Source organism: Zalophus californianus, chromosome 14, assembly GCF_009762305.2.
Source record: "Zalophus californianus isolate mZalCal1 chromosome 14, mZalCal1.pri.v2, whole genome shotgun sequence".
Lineage (NCBI taxonomy): Eukaryota > Metazoa > Chordata > Mammalia > Carnivora > Otariidae > Zalophus > Zalophus californianus.
The window spans coordinates 53,219,559-53,233,042 of NC_045608.1; positions in this window are offsets into that span (position 1 = coordinate 53,219,559).

The window sequence follows — 13,484 nt, forward strand, 5'->3', positions numbered from 1 at the left end:
ATTTAGCATGATTGTGTCTCTTCAAAGAATTGGCCCTTTTATCATTATGGAATATCTCTATTTTGTCTCTGATTATATTCTTTGTCCTGAAATGTGCTTTGCCTAACATTAATATTGCCACACTGGCTTTATTATGCTTAATGTTTTCATAGTTTATATCTTGGATCTTTTTACTCTCAACTTTATAATGTATGTCTTATTAATATAGAGATGGGTCTTGCTTTCTTATCCATTTTAACACTTCCTAACTTTGAATGGGGGGTTTTAGTCTACTTGCAGCAATCATTCATGTTGATGAGCTTAAGTCTGCCATCTTGATATTTGTTTTCTCTTCGTCTCATCTGTTTGTTTGTTTTTCATTTGCTCCTTTCCTGCCTGCCTTTGTGTGCTGAATGTTCTAGGATTCCACCATAGCTCCTCTATCAACCTTTTAACTGGTTCCTCTTGTGGAAATCCAATTTAAAAAAAATCTCCTGCCATCCCCCCCCCAAAAAAAACTCTCCACAAGAGTAGAAGAGAAAGAAAATAGTGTTATTACTGAATAAGCATTATGCCCGAATAGGATGTGCATCACAGGCAAGCCATAAAGAAATTGCAAAGATAGGGATGCCTGGGTGGCTCAGTCGTTAAGATTCTGCCTTTGGCTCAGGTCATGATCCCAGGTTCTTGGAATCGAGCCCTGTGTGGGGCTCCTTGCTCGGCGGGGAGCCTGCTTCTCCCTCTCCCACTCCCCCGCTTGTGTTCCCTCTCTCGCTGTCTCTCTCTCTCTGTCAAATAAATAAATAAAATCTTTAAAAAAAAAAAAAGAAATTGCAAAGACAGAAATTTCACTTTTTTATATAGCCTGGCAGACACAACCCATTACATGCATGTTCACAACATAATGAGAACTTGCCCTCAAGCAAGACTTGCCAGCACCATCAGTCATACACAGTTCTTAAGTTCACCTGGCAATTGAGGTGGCCATTGTGTTGCTGATTGCCTTTATCCAAAGAAATAATAAGGCTTCTAATATCTCTGTGATGGGTAATTAGTCACAGTCTGGATCCAGATGCCCATGGAGAAGAGGAGATTGAGGTACTATCTTCCTTGATGTTCTCATCTTTGATGTTCAAAGAGATGAGTCCCAGGCCTTAGAGAAAGACGTGACTGCTTATAAAGCTGACAAAAAGCTCATTTAGTTTTATTTTATTTATTTTTTTAAAGATTTTATTTATTTATTTGACAGAGAGAGACACAGCGAGAGAGGGAACACAAGCAGGGGGAGTGGGAGAGGGAGAAGCAGGCTTCCCGTCGAGCAGGGAGCCCGATGCGGGGCTCCATCCCAGGACCCTGGGATCATGACCTGAGCCGAAGGCAGACGCTTAACGACTGAACCACCCAGGCACCCCAAAGCTCATTTAGTTTTAAAAAGATTTCTATATTGTCTGAAAAGGGCAAAGAAAGAATTAGCAGTGATAAGTTTTCTAAAGTAAATGCTCTGAGGAAGAGGAACAGGGAGGGCAAGTCTCCCTTTTTGTACCAAGAAAAATTTAATTTTTCTTTCTTTTTTTTTAAAAATTTTATTTATTTGACAGAGAGAGACAGAACACAAGCAGGGGGCAGTGGGAGGGGGAGAAGCAGGCTCCCCACTGAGCAGGGAGCCCGATGCAGGGCTCGATCCCAGGACCCCGGGGATCATGACCCAAGCCGAAGGAAGGCACTTAATGACTGAGCCACCCAGGCGCCCTTAATTTTTCTTTCTTAGATTCGTTCTTATCCTCACACTTTAGGGCTATGATCCATGTGGCAAGTGGCTACCAGTTGGATAGCACAAATTTAGACTGTTCCTATCACTGTGGAAAGGTTTTTTGGGCAGCATAACTCTAGAAATTATAGTATGTATCTTTAATTTATCATAGTCTACCTTCAACTATTCTACCACTTCATAGACAATGTACATAAGCTTTGAACTTTCACTTTGTGAATCTTGCTATGTCACTAGATCTCTGACCTTCAACTGTTGCCTCCTGTCCCCCACACCTTCCTCCATACCCCTGTGCATTATTGGTACGAATATTCTGAAACCCATATCAAGTCCATTAGTGAATGGAAATGGACTCATTATTCCACAGATTACAGAACTTCCACCAACCCATGAGCCCAGTAGAGACAATGAGATGAGGAAGGTGTGCCTCTGTTAAAAATCCAGATACGCCCCTGGCTGGACATTTTCCATTCCCTCTTTACGTCCACTCTCTACCCTTCTTTTTCACCTTGCTCTGAGACCCAGGAGCTTGTCCTTTCTGGATGCTTCAACAGGCATCCTTGCCCTCTGCCTATGAATTGGGTGTGGTCAGTGGGAAGCATTGGCTGGAGAACGGCCAGAAAGAGAAGCACCTGTCAGGCATCTCTCTCTGTACAGAAACTCCTTTTCTGGGTTCCTGGACCCACTCCCTTCCTTGCTGCTTGAGGCCTGTTGGTGGTGATAGCTCCCTCCTCAATTGTATCAGACTCAGGGTCCTGGACTATGCCTTGAGGTCTTCCCCTCCTGCCTCACTGTGTGTATGTGATCCACTAAACTCCCCACACGTCTGTCTGCTTCCCCCTGAGACAATCAGTGACACAGCAAAATCCCATTGTATTGTCTGCCTGGGCTACCATAACGAAGTCCCACAGCCTGGGGGACTTAAACTACAGACATCTATTTTCTCACAGTTCTGGAGGCTAGGAGTCCAAAATCAAGGTGTCGGCAGGGTCTGTTTTTTCCAAGGCCTCGTTCCTTGGCTTGTTGACTGTGGTCTTCTCCCTGTGTTTTCCATATCTATGTCCAAACTTCCCCTTCTTATACGGACGACAGTCATACTGAATTAGGACGATCCTGATGACCTCTTTTTAACTTCATAACCTCTATAAACACCTTATCTCCAAATATAACCACATCCTGAGTTATTAGTGGTTAGGATTTCAACGTATGAATTTTGAGGGAACACAAGTCAGCCGGTAAGACCTGGTGAACAAACAGGCTTCACTTGAAAAGCTGTACTGTTTTTTCCCACGAAAGGCATGAATTTCTTCATCCCACTCTTTGGTTAATTATTAATAAAAATTGCTTGTCACAGTAATAAAGTTGAAACCTGGGTTGAAAGTAGCCTAAATGAGGAGACTGCAGAGTATCTATTGAGCCTTCAGAGAAATTTCAAAGGTAATCAAAGCAAAAACACATCCGGTTGTCCTAAGCCATGGACCTAAGTATTGTTGACAGCAGCTAACATCCCCAGCTTGGTGGCCCTGGCCACGTGCTTTGCATTGCTTTTCTTTTTTTTTTTTAAAGGTTTTTTTTTTTTTTTAGTTAATTTATTTTTTTAAGATTCTATTCATTTGACAGAGAGAGACACAGTGAGAGAGGGAACACAAGCAGGGGGAGTGGGAGAGGGAGAAGCAGGCTTCCCGCGGAGCAGGGAGCCCGATGCAGGGCTCGATCCCAGGACCCGGGGACCATAACCAGAGCCGAAGGCAGATGCTTAACGACTGAGCCACCCAGGCGCCCCTGCATTGCTTTTCAATTTCCTCAGATATTTGCAGTATATGCCCCACCAATGACTTCAAATGAGCTAAGGGAAGCATAATGATCCTTTCCCTTGGAACTCATTCCCTTGGAACTTGCTTCTGAGGCTTCTATACATAGCACAGTGGCCTTTCCTGGTTTTCTTTTATATTCTAAATTTAAGTAGGTACAAATTATTCTTTTTCTGTCTTTCCTCCTAGTTAAAAAAAATGTGGATACAAAGACCTTAAAATAAAATATATTGATCTGCTTCTTCATTATGATTTCTGTTATCATGTCCATGAGGTAATTCATGGGCAAAATACTTCAGTATCAGGTATGCGATAAACCTGTGTACAAATTAATTCTAATTTATTCCCACTTCACACAAGTGGCATTTGAAGAATCTTAATCAGAAATTGAAATTCTAGGGGTAGTTACTTAGCCCTTCAAATATCATTATTAAAATCTGCCATCAGAGGGTTTGTTAATTAATATAAAGAATAGAAGGGCTTTTTCATTGGTGACATGAGTGGTTTTGCAACTGGGGATTGTTGAGGAATCGGGCACAACCCCCACTGTTCTTCCATGAACGAGGCATGAGAACATGGCAGAGCCGAGTCTAACAGCTTCTGTGAAGCACTTGTGGTCTGGAGCCGCTCATCAGTCCGGTGTCCTTCCCCCTCCTGGAGAACGCTGCCGTCTGACCAAACAACAATGCTGGTCCCTCCTGTCATCTGAACACAACTCCATCCACCTCAAAAGGGACCTTGCATCAACTGCTGGTCAGAAGGGACCAGGGCAGAGAGTGGATGTGCCCTGAGCTACAATATCTGTCTAAATGACTGTGTTTGTGCCTCTCTGCTCATAAATATTTATACATTTTGTGGAATTGGTTTAGCATTTGCTTGCTTTATAATAAACCACTAGTACAGCCCCTATCTAACCCTAACTAGCAGAAATTATCAATATTTTAATTTTTTTAAATTGTCATCGGCTCAACGATCAAAGGGCTTAGGAAAATCAGCAATGAGGCTATTAATTATTTTCCTTGGAAGATGTATTGCCTGGGATCAACCCTTTATTTTGCTCCAATTTTTCCTTTTAAAGTGATAGTTTACCAAAATATTTTGTTGAATTACATGTACTTTTTTGGAAAAAAGCAAAATACAGATGAAAGAAGAAAAAGCAACTGATTTTTCTCTATTTCCCTAATTGCTTCATGTATCTTATTCTTGCTTCAAATCCCCCTGCCCCCCTAGAAACTGAGATCACTGAAGACAGGAATGGACCCTTTTGATCTTTGTCTCCTCGTGATACACCCAAACAGGACAATTGTGAATTTTGAAAATCCAATGAAGTTTTCAAAATGGATTTCCTAAGCCTGTGTGTGGCGGATGATGTCAGCGTCCCACCTGTCCATCCTTCATTTAATTTGCAACCTCTAATTGGCTGGATCTCAAACCCAAGTTTTGTTCTCCTTGTAAAGTCTTTTTCTTTTTTTTAAGATTTTATTTATTTGACACAGAGAGACATAGCGAGAGAGGGAACACAAGCAGGGGGAGCGGGAGAGGGGGTAGCGGGAGAGGGAGAAGCAGGCTTCCCGCGGAGCAGGGAGCCCGATGCGGGGCAGCGAGCCCGATGCGGGGCAGGGAGCCCGATGCGGGGCAGGGAGCCCGATGCGGGGCAGGGAGCCCGATGCGGGGCAGGGAGCTCGATGCGGGGCTCGATCCCAGGACGCCGGAATCATGACCTGAGCCGAAGGCAGACGCTTAACGACTGAGCCACCCAGGCGCACCCTCCTTGTAAAATCTTAATCGGTGGACTCTGAGAAGGGTTTGAGGGGTTTTGGTGTGAAGAGAACTATGAGATTTTAGTGCGTAGCGGGAATTATTTGCAATGGCTCAAAGACTCTTACGTTTCTTCCAGAGTTTCTTTCTACGTGCTGATTGTTGGACTGCCAGAAATTTTACTCCATGTATTGTTTTATTATTCTGCCCTTTTACCCAGGGCCGACGTTAGGATGGAATCCACACATCCCGCCTCCTCTCATGGGCAGCTTCCTCTAGCAGAAAGTTTAGTCTTAACAACCTTCTTGAGCTGAACCCTGCTGGAGATTTGCCACTCCCTACCCCTCCAAGAACAACTGGTGCCGTGGCCCCAGTTTACAGGGCTCTCTCGCAAAGAACAAAAACCCGGTTGAGGAGGGGAAAACAGCCCTTGGGGAAAAACTATGAAGGAACCGAGGAAGTGCACAAAATACGAACTTCAGAGTTCTTCTAAATATACTCCTGCTAGATAAAGTCCATGTTGAGTTGGCTTAGCCCCAAACTATGTATACATTCGCCTAGTAATAATTCACATGGTTTCTCCACCTGGAGGCCCTCTGGATTACAGAAGCAGATGGAATAACAGAAGTACAATTATCCAAGCCTGTGCCCATCCAAAAGCCATTGCCTCACTCACTTTTGGAGTAAATGAGTGTTATATGCTCCGTGACCACGAGATGGCACTATGCACGTAGCAAAGGAAGCAAAGTCAATCCGTGTCAAACCTTAGAAGAAAAAGAATCAGGCAATTTAATAAGTTGTTAAGCAATGCAAACTCACAAAGGCCAATACCTGTCTTTGCTAACTGTGCTCCTCCCAGATAAAATGTATGTTTCAGGATTGCCTGGGAAACTAGGCCCAGGCTTACGGAACCCATAATAGAACCCATATGGCTCCTTTGGTGGTAAAATACAAAATGTCTCCCTGAAGGTCAGTCATGAGCCTTTGATTCTATCAGAAAGGCTGCACTTTCGGCATGCCTGGGTGGGGTGACTAATTCCATGATCGGACTCTTGGTTTCAGTGCAGGTCATGATCTCAGAATCATGAGATGGAGCCCCTCCTACGGGCTGCTCGCTCAGCAGGGAGTCAGGTATTCTCTCTCCCTCTCCATCTGCCCCTCCACACCCACTCACACATATGGTTGCGTGCTCTCGCTCTCAAATAAATAAGTAAGTAAGTCTTTAAAAAAATAATAATAAAGAAAGAAAGGCTGCACTTTGGAGGAAATGATGCTGGCCAATGCATTTACAAATAATACAGTCAGCCTGGTGTGGGTTAATTTTAAGAATAAATGTTGAGATTTGATTAAACAATACTTGTTTTGAGTACTGTTTAGTGGCTTTAAGTTCATCCAAAGATGAGTAAGGCCCAGCCCTTGCCCTCCAAGGGCCCACACAGTAGTGAAGGTGGTAGTTACAAACACCTTCTTCTGCAAATCAAGTCAACCTGCAATAAACAAGCCATCAGAGATAGAGAGAAAATTCCAGAGATTAATTGCTCTGTGAGGTTGGGGTGGGAATATCTAAGAGGCCTCCTTAGAGAGATGGACTTTTCATGAAAAATGAAGATACATAAGCAGGGATCAGCTGGATCAGAGGCTCACCTCACACTAGTGAGGGTGGTTAGTGTCTGGAAAATGACATGTAGTGGGCCCTGCAGAAGATACAGAAGAAAAGGCAGGTACAGACCACAGGCAAAGGCTGTAAGACGACCTTAGGCAGTAGAGAGCCACAGAAAATTTCTGAGCAGGACGAATGATCAAAGAGCCCCCAGGCTATAGAGGAAGATAGGCTGCAGATGGGCGAGATCAAAGGAAGAGGGTGGGGAAGTTGATAATTCCGATCCACGTGAATGTTAAATATTAACTTCTTTTTTTTTTCCTGACTTCCATTGAATTTTCTAGGTATTCTCAGTGCCTCTTTCCTTGCATGTTTTCCTTTAAAGATTTATTTATTTATTTGAGAGCAGTGGGGCATAGGAGGGAAGGGGAGGGCAGGAGGAGGGGGAGAGCATTTCAAGCACACTCCCCGCTGAACACAGAGCTGGAGGTGGGGCTGGATGGATCCCATGACCCCGAGGTCATGACCTGATCCGAAACCCAGAGTCCAATGCTTCAACCGACTGAGCCACCCAGGCGCGCCATAAATTTTAAATGTTATGTCAACAAGGTCACAGAACCAACAGAGAAGGAGGATACAGTTACAGCAAAAAAAAAAAAAAAAGTTGTACTAAACAAAATTAGAATCTGGCATTTGACAAGAGACTTTTTTTTCTCTCTGATTTGTGATTTTACTTACATAAAAAGTCTTGCAATGTTAAGCAATCAAAGTAACATTGGCCATTTACTTAATGAATCCCTTAACATTTAAAAATAATAAATTTGAAAAAACAAATAAATAAAAATAAAAATAATATATTTGAAATTAGACTGTTCCAGAAAATGGTTGACATATGGTTTTTTCCATGATAGTTTGATTTCACTTTGGTCCCCCCTATGAAATTGTAAGCTTTCTGAGCCAAGAACTTAGTCTGTATTTACTCTTATATCCTCAGTATATAATATAACATATATTATATTATGGCAGATGCTCAGTTATAATTTGCTGTTGAATTGCCCTTAAATTAAACTAAGTAGTATTAAAATTAATTGGATGCTATATTTTGCATTGTTATGTATTTTTCCCAAAATACTATTAAGAAACTTCACACTCACAGCAAACTTGGAAGAATTTTGATGAATACTCATATTCCATCACCTAGATTGCACCATTAAACATTTTACTGTTCTTGCTTTATCACATATCTATCCACCTACCTATTTCTCTATCCATCCATCAATCCATCTTATTTTTTATGAATTTCAAATTACATAATGCCATAATTACACTTTGCTCTAAACATGTCATGTCCATATCTTTAACTAGAGCTCAAGATTATGTTAGGGGCCTTTGGAAGGTGATTAGCTTAGGAGGGTGAAGCAGCAGCCCAAATGGACTAAGACAACACACACATACACACACACTCACAAACTGATTAGAGAGAGGGATGCTTGACCCAAGAGTAGTCATTTATAGGGTGCCTAGAAGCCCAAGAGATAGACAAGTTCAAAGATCTGCCCACAACAGAATGATGGTGAATACCTGGTCCAGTTAATTCCTTTCTCCGAGAATTGAAATGGAGACACTAGAAAGGGGCTTTTAGTTAGAGGTGAATGCAGAAGGAAAAAGACACACAAACAAAGAATTCTCTCTTCAGATTTCTTTGAGAGCCCCTAAATTGGTGGTTAAAGAGATACATGGGGATTCTTGCTTTTCCAAGGGATGAGCTTGTCCATCCAGGAGCTTCCCTTGCAAGTGAAGAGAAATAAAATTCCCACACAACCTGGACCATCCTCAGGAAGGGTAGTGTAATCCACTATGTTGTTATTAGTGCAGGATTTAGTCTTAAAAATTAGAAAGATGGCTTAGCAACCTATCTACCCAGTTCACAGTCAAAAGCAAGGATGAAATAGAAATGAAGTTAGGTAATGATTAAAAAGAATATTCTCCCTCTCTTTCTCCAATAAGATTTGGCTATAAGTAAAAATGAGAAAGTTAAAATTAGTGTTCTTTCTGAACATGGAGGCAAACAAATTCTCTAGCTTTTTCCCCAACTCTCACATGGCCCTGGTAATGCGAGACGAGGAACATCTGCTACCAGATGCATCCTCTAATAATTCTAACAACCCATCAAAAGGTAATCAGATTCTGCAGCTCGGCTTCTACAATTTTACCTCAAGAGATGATCTTCCAATTATGACAAGATGTATGTATAAGGATGTTCAACACAGTGCTGTTTATCGCATAAAAATTGTAATTTAAAGCGACAGGAGAGAGACGCTCCTAATTTACTTTCAGTAATGCAAGGATACAAGGGAGCCTGGGACAGGTCTTTACCACTCTGCAGCCCTTCCTCACCGCATCTGTCAGCTACAGGAGGCTTAATGGCCCACTTTCCAGACAAGCAACCGAAGGTGGAGCTCCTGGGAGTGCAGCTACTACGGGGCTCACCCGGAAGGTAAAGCTTTCAGATCCACCAGGCCTTTCATTACTCAGTAGTCCTCACTTCGGTCAAAAATGGTAACTGCAGGCAGTCTTTAAGAGGGGAAAATAAATGTGCATTTCACTTTGGACTAATACTACTCCGGAGCCCCACAGAGACACTGACCTGTGATAACAGTGGTGGTAATAAGGGGCGCCCGGGTGGCTCAGTCGGTTAAGCGACTGCCTTCGGCTCAGGTCATGATCCCGGGGTCCTGGGATCGAGCCCCACATCGGGCTCCCTGCTCGGCGGGAGGCCTGCTTCCCCCTCTCCCGCTCCCACTGCTTGTGTTCCTGCTCTCGCTGTATGTGTGTCTCTCTCTGTGTCAATTAAATAAATAAAATCTTAAAAAAAAAAAAAAAACAGTGGTGGTAATAAGAATATTAAGCGTTATGTACGGGGCACTTTCAATTGGCGGGCACTAGACTAGCTGAGCATTTCTCCTACTATTGTCTGATTTTTCTCCTCACAGCAATCTTAGAGATACATCATATTATTTTCTCCCATTTTATGGCGGTGGTAAGCTAAGGGTGAGAGCAGGTATGTAATATGGCCCGCTGGATGATCTATCTCGTGCCTTCTCCATCATCAGACATGGAGCTAAAGAAATGATAACAGGCAGGAGAAAAGCCAAGAGCGAGGGGTGCTCAGGGACGCAGAAAACCATATATTGCTTCTTCCGGTCTTTGAGTCTGTTGGGACAGAAAGGGACTCTTTAAAAACAATTCAAAAGCCAAAGACGTAGAAGAGGGTTTTTCCCTTCAAATACCCTAAACTATTTTTCATCACTGCAAACAAAAGCCCAGGGCAGAAATTTCCATTCACCTATGATCTATGATCGCTAATCTCCTTTAGCTAATCACTTAGCAACGGGCAACAAATGGAGGTTGGCAAAGCCAGGCTGATTAGCATTCTTTTTTAGTCAAAAGATCAGAGTTTTTACAAGGTACAGCCAACTGCCCTCAGGCTTACAGGGGTTTTAAAGGTCGGGCAAAGTTGTTATTGCTTTGGTTTGGTATTTTCCTTCAGCGCCAAACAAGTTTTCTTTGTTTGGTTTCTAAAACTCAGGTAGATCTTTGAAAGAGACCAGATTCTGGACTGTTGCATGGGGGGGGAGGGGTCTCAGCTCACTCAGTCTCTGAACCCCTGCAGATATCCACACCAGCCCAGCATCCTGAAGATCAGCTGCGAAATGTTCTGAAGACTACAAAAATATTGCCAAGGCTAGCTTTCACGAGTGGAGAAAACAGCAATGATTAGCAATAAGTGAGAAAAACTACTTAAAAAAATAAAAACAGTCTCAGGGTTGAATCAAGCTTGGAAGGTCAGCTAGCTCTATCCTCCCATTCAGGGGTACCTACCGACCTTTGAAAAGAGGGGAGCCACTATAATTCTTTGTTATTCCCATTCACAGCTTCTGTGTCAGAAAGTTCTTCCTTGAGTCTCACTGGAATACCGCATGCTACTGTTCCAAGCTACTCTCTTCTTGTACCCTTCATAACAGAAGCATCTATCTTTCTTCAGATTTCTCTTAATCTTTCATTAACTTCACATGCATCAGGAATTCATGTGAACCCTTCTCTTCTCCAGGTTCAGCTTTTAAATCACTCACTAGAATGTTTACTGGGCCTGACACTAGACAGACTAAGTCCTGGGCATACAAAGATCATTATGACACATTCCTTGCTGGCAAGGAACTCACAGTCTCGTTGGGTGAAGCAGATATTTAAAGAAATAATGGCAGCAGAGTATGATGTGTGAAGTTCAGGACTTCTCTCTTTTTGAAACTTGGTGTTTTGATGATTGTCCATTCAAAACTACCTTAATTTTTCCTTTTCAAAGTGTTAGCTCTATCTTTATCACTAAGTGGCAGGAGGTAGGGGGAAGCAAGAGCAGAATGGACACGCCATCTAGTGGCAAAATGAGGTAAAAAGCAAGAACACTGAACGTTGGCCCTTTGGAGTGGAAGCAAATAATGGATTTCCTGGATTTAAGGTACCATAAATTATAAGATGCACCATTGCTTCGATAAGAGAACAAAAAGGCCAAAAAGTATATATATATCTCCTCTGGATTCTAGAAATCCAAGAGGAAGTGCAGGGCATCTTGAGGAAATACAGTGATGCGTTTTTAACTATTTCACTTTCTAGCAACTGACAGCTAATGACGAGTAACAAATGTGCTTAATGCCAGATTACTGTGCACCATGCACCTGCTGTATACTGAATATTTCACAATCATCCTGCAGAATGGTTATCACTGTCCCCATTTAGCCCCTGAGGAAAGCAAAGCTCAAAGAAAGGATCAATCTTGCACCCTTAGATATGCAGGTTTAAACTCAGGAGGTTGGCTAACAAAATCCATGATTATTTTATTCTCCTGGGCTTCCTTCTGCTTTTCCCCAAATCCTAGGGCTTCCGGGCTGCTCTCCTTGAACCTGCTCCCAAGCACACTCAACAAGGTCAGATTGTACTAAGGAAGGTGACTTCCCCTGAACTCCATTTCTGCCCTGTCATGCTCCCGCTCCCGGGGAACACCCCTGAGCCTGGCAGTTCCTGGCACTGTTCCACCTCGGAAACCTCGACCTCAATTCCCTGCTTTCCCAGGGCACGTCTCCATTCCCACAACATCTTCTCTTCAACCTTCTGGAGACTTCTAGGAACCTTTTCCTCCCTGCTTGTGGCTTCCCCTAACCTTGTATAAGCCTCCAAAATGGTTCTGACCTGGCACCCTGCCTTGCGTGCAGCCTTGCGATGGAATTTAGGAACCCAGGAGTGCCCCAGTGGAGGGATGTGGAGATGCTGGGAGGACAGGTGAGCCGGTGGAGATGTGGGGTCAGGAGATGAGGCCAGAGCGGAAGGCCACCTGGTCAGTGGAGGCAAATGTCAGGGGCCTTGGACTTCAGCAGCAGGTCCCAGCACACTGGCCCGAAGGACCATGTGGAAGTCCCCACATCTCAAGAGAGAGCCGTGCAGGGCATCCGGGGATCACCCAGCCACACCACAGTGGAGCCAGGGGAGTGTGGTCCCACGAGGGGCATGGGCACGTTTCCCCTTACACCCAGGAACACTGCCCCTAGAAAGAAGAGGAGGGAGGGAAATGCCAAACAGTGTAAGTTAACCCAGAAATGATTGCTTTGAACTACAAGAGGCAGAATTTCCTTACTTTGGCAGGTGTAGATCACATCCTACTGCATCTTATCACTGGTAGAAATAGGGGTTTTAAACATGGGTTAGAGAAAATAACTGAAGGCTAGCTTTATGTATGTATGAGGAGCCATATCTCTCAGTCAGGTTGTGCTCAGGAGAGGAGAGCTCTCGTGAGTACCATGGGATGAGATTTAGTGTGGGCTTAGACCTGACACAATGCCGGGAGGAGTCTGGAAAGGCAAAATCTGGAAGGGGAAGTGAGAGAATCAGAGAATACTCCTGGTCTAGTCCTCTTGAAGCACTAGCCACGTGAACTAGTCAGAGCTAGCTGCGAAACAGGAAAGCCCGGTGCTGTTCCCTCCCTGAGGCCGATGACAATAGGGTCGCTTTTTGGTGAGGGAGGGGAGGAAGGGAGGGAGCATTAGCCACTGCAGAGCCACAACCATGAGGCTGGCAGCTGGCCGTGGAACTGTGTGTCTGCTGCACCAACAATCAGAAGGAAGAGAGGGAAAGGGGCGCCCGGGTGGCTCAGTCACCTAAGCGGTCGACTCTTGATTTCAGCTCAGGTCATGATCTCAGGGTCCTGAGATCGAGCCCCATGTCGGGCTCTGTGCTCAGCAGGGAGTCTGCTTGAGATTCTCTTCCTCTCCCTTTCCTCTGCCCACCCTCCCTCCTCACGCTCTTACTCCCTGGAAGGAAAGAAGGAAGGAAAGAAGGAAGGAAGGAAGGAAGGAAGGAATGGAGGGAAAGAAGAGCCGGACAGTGGAGGAGCCACAAGGACCAGCTGGAATCTGCTGGGCACCACCCATCCTGCTACCACCATATCAGCCTGCAAAGAGCTTCAGAGAAAAATGGCCACCACTCCCTCTGCCTCTCAAATCTCATGCCAGTGTCTCTG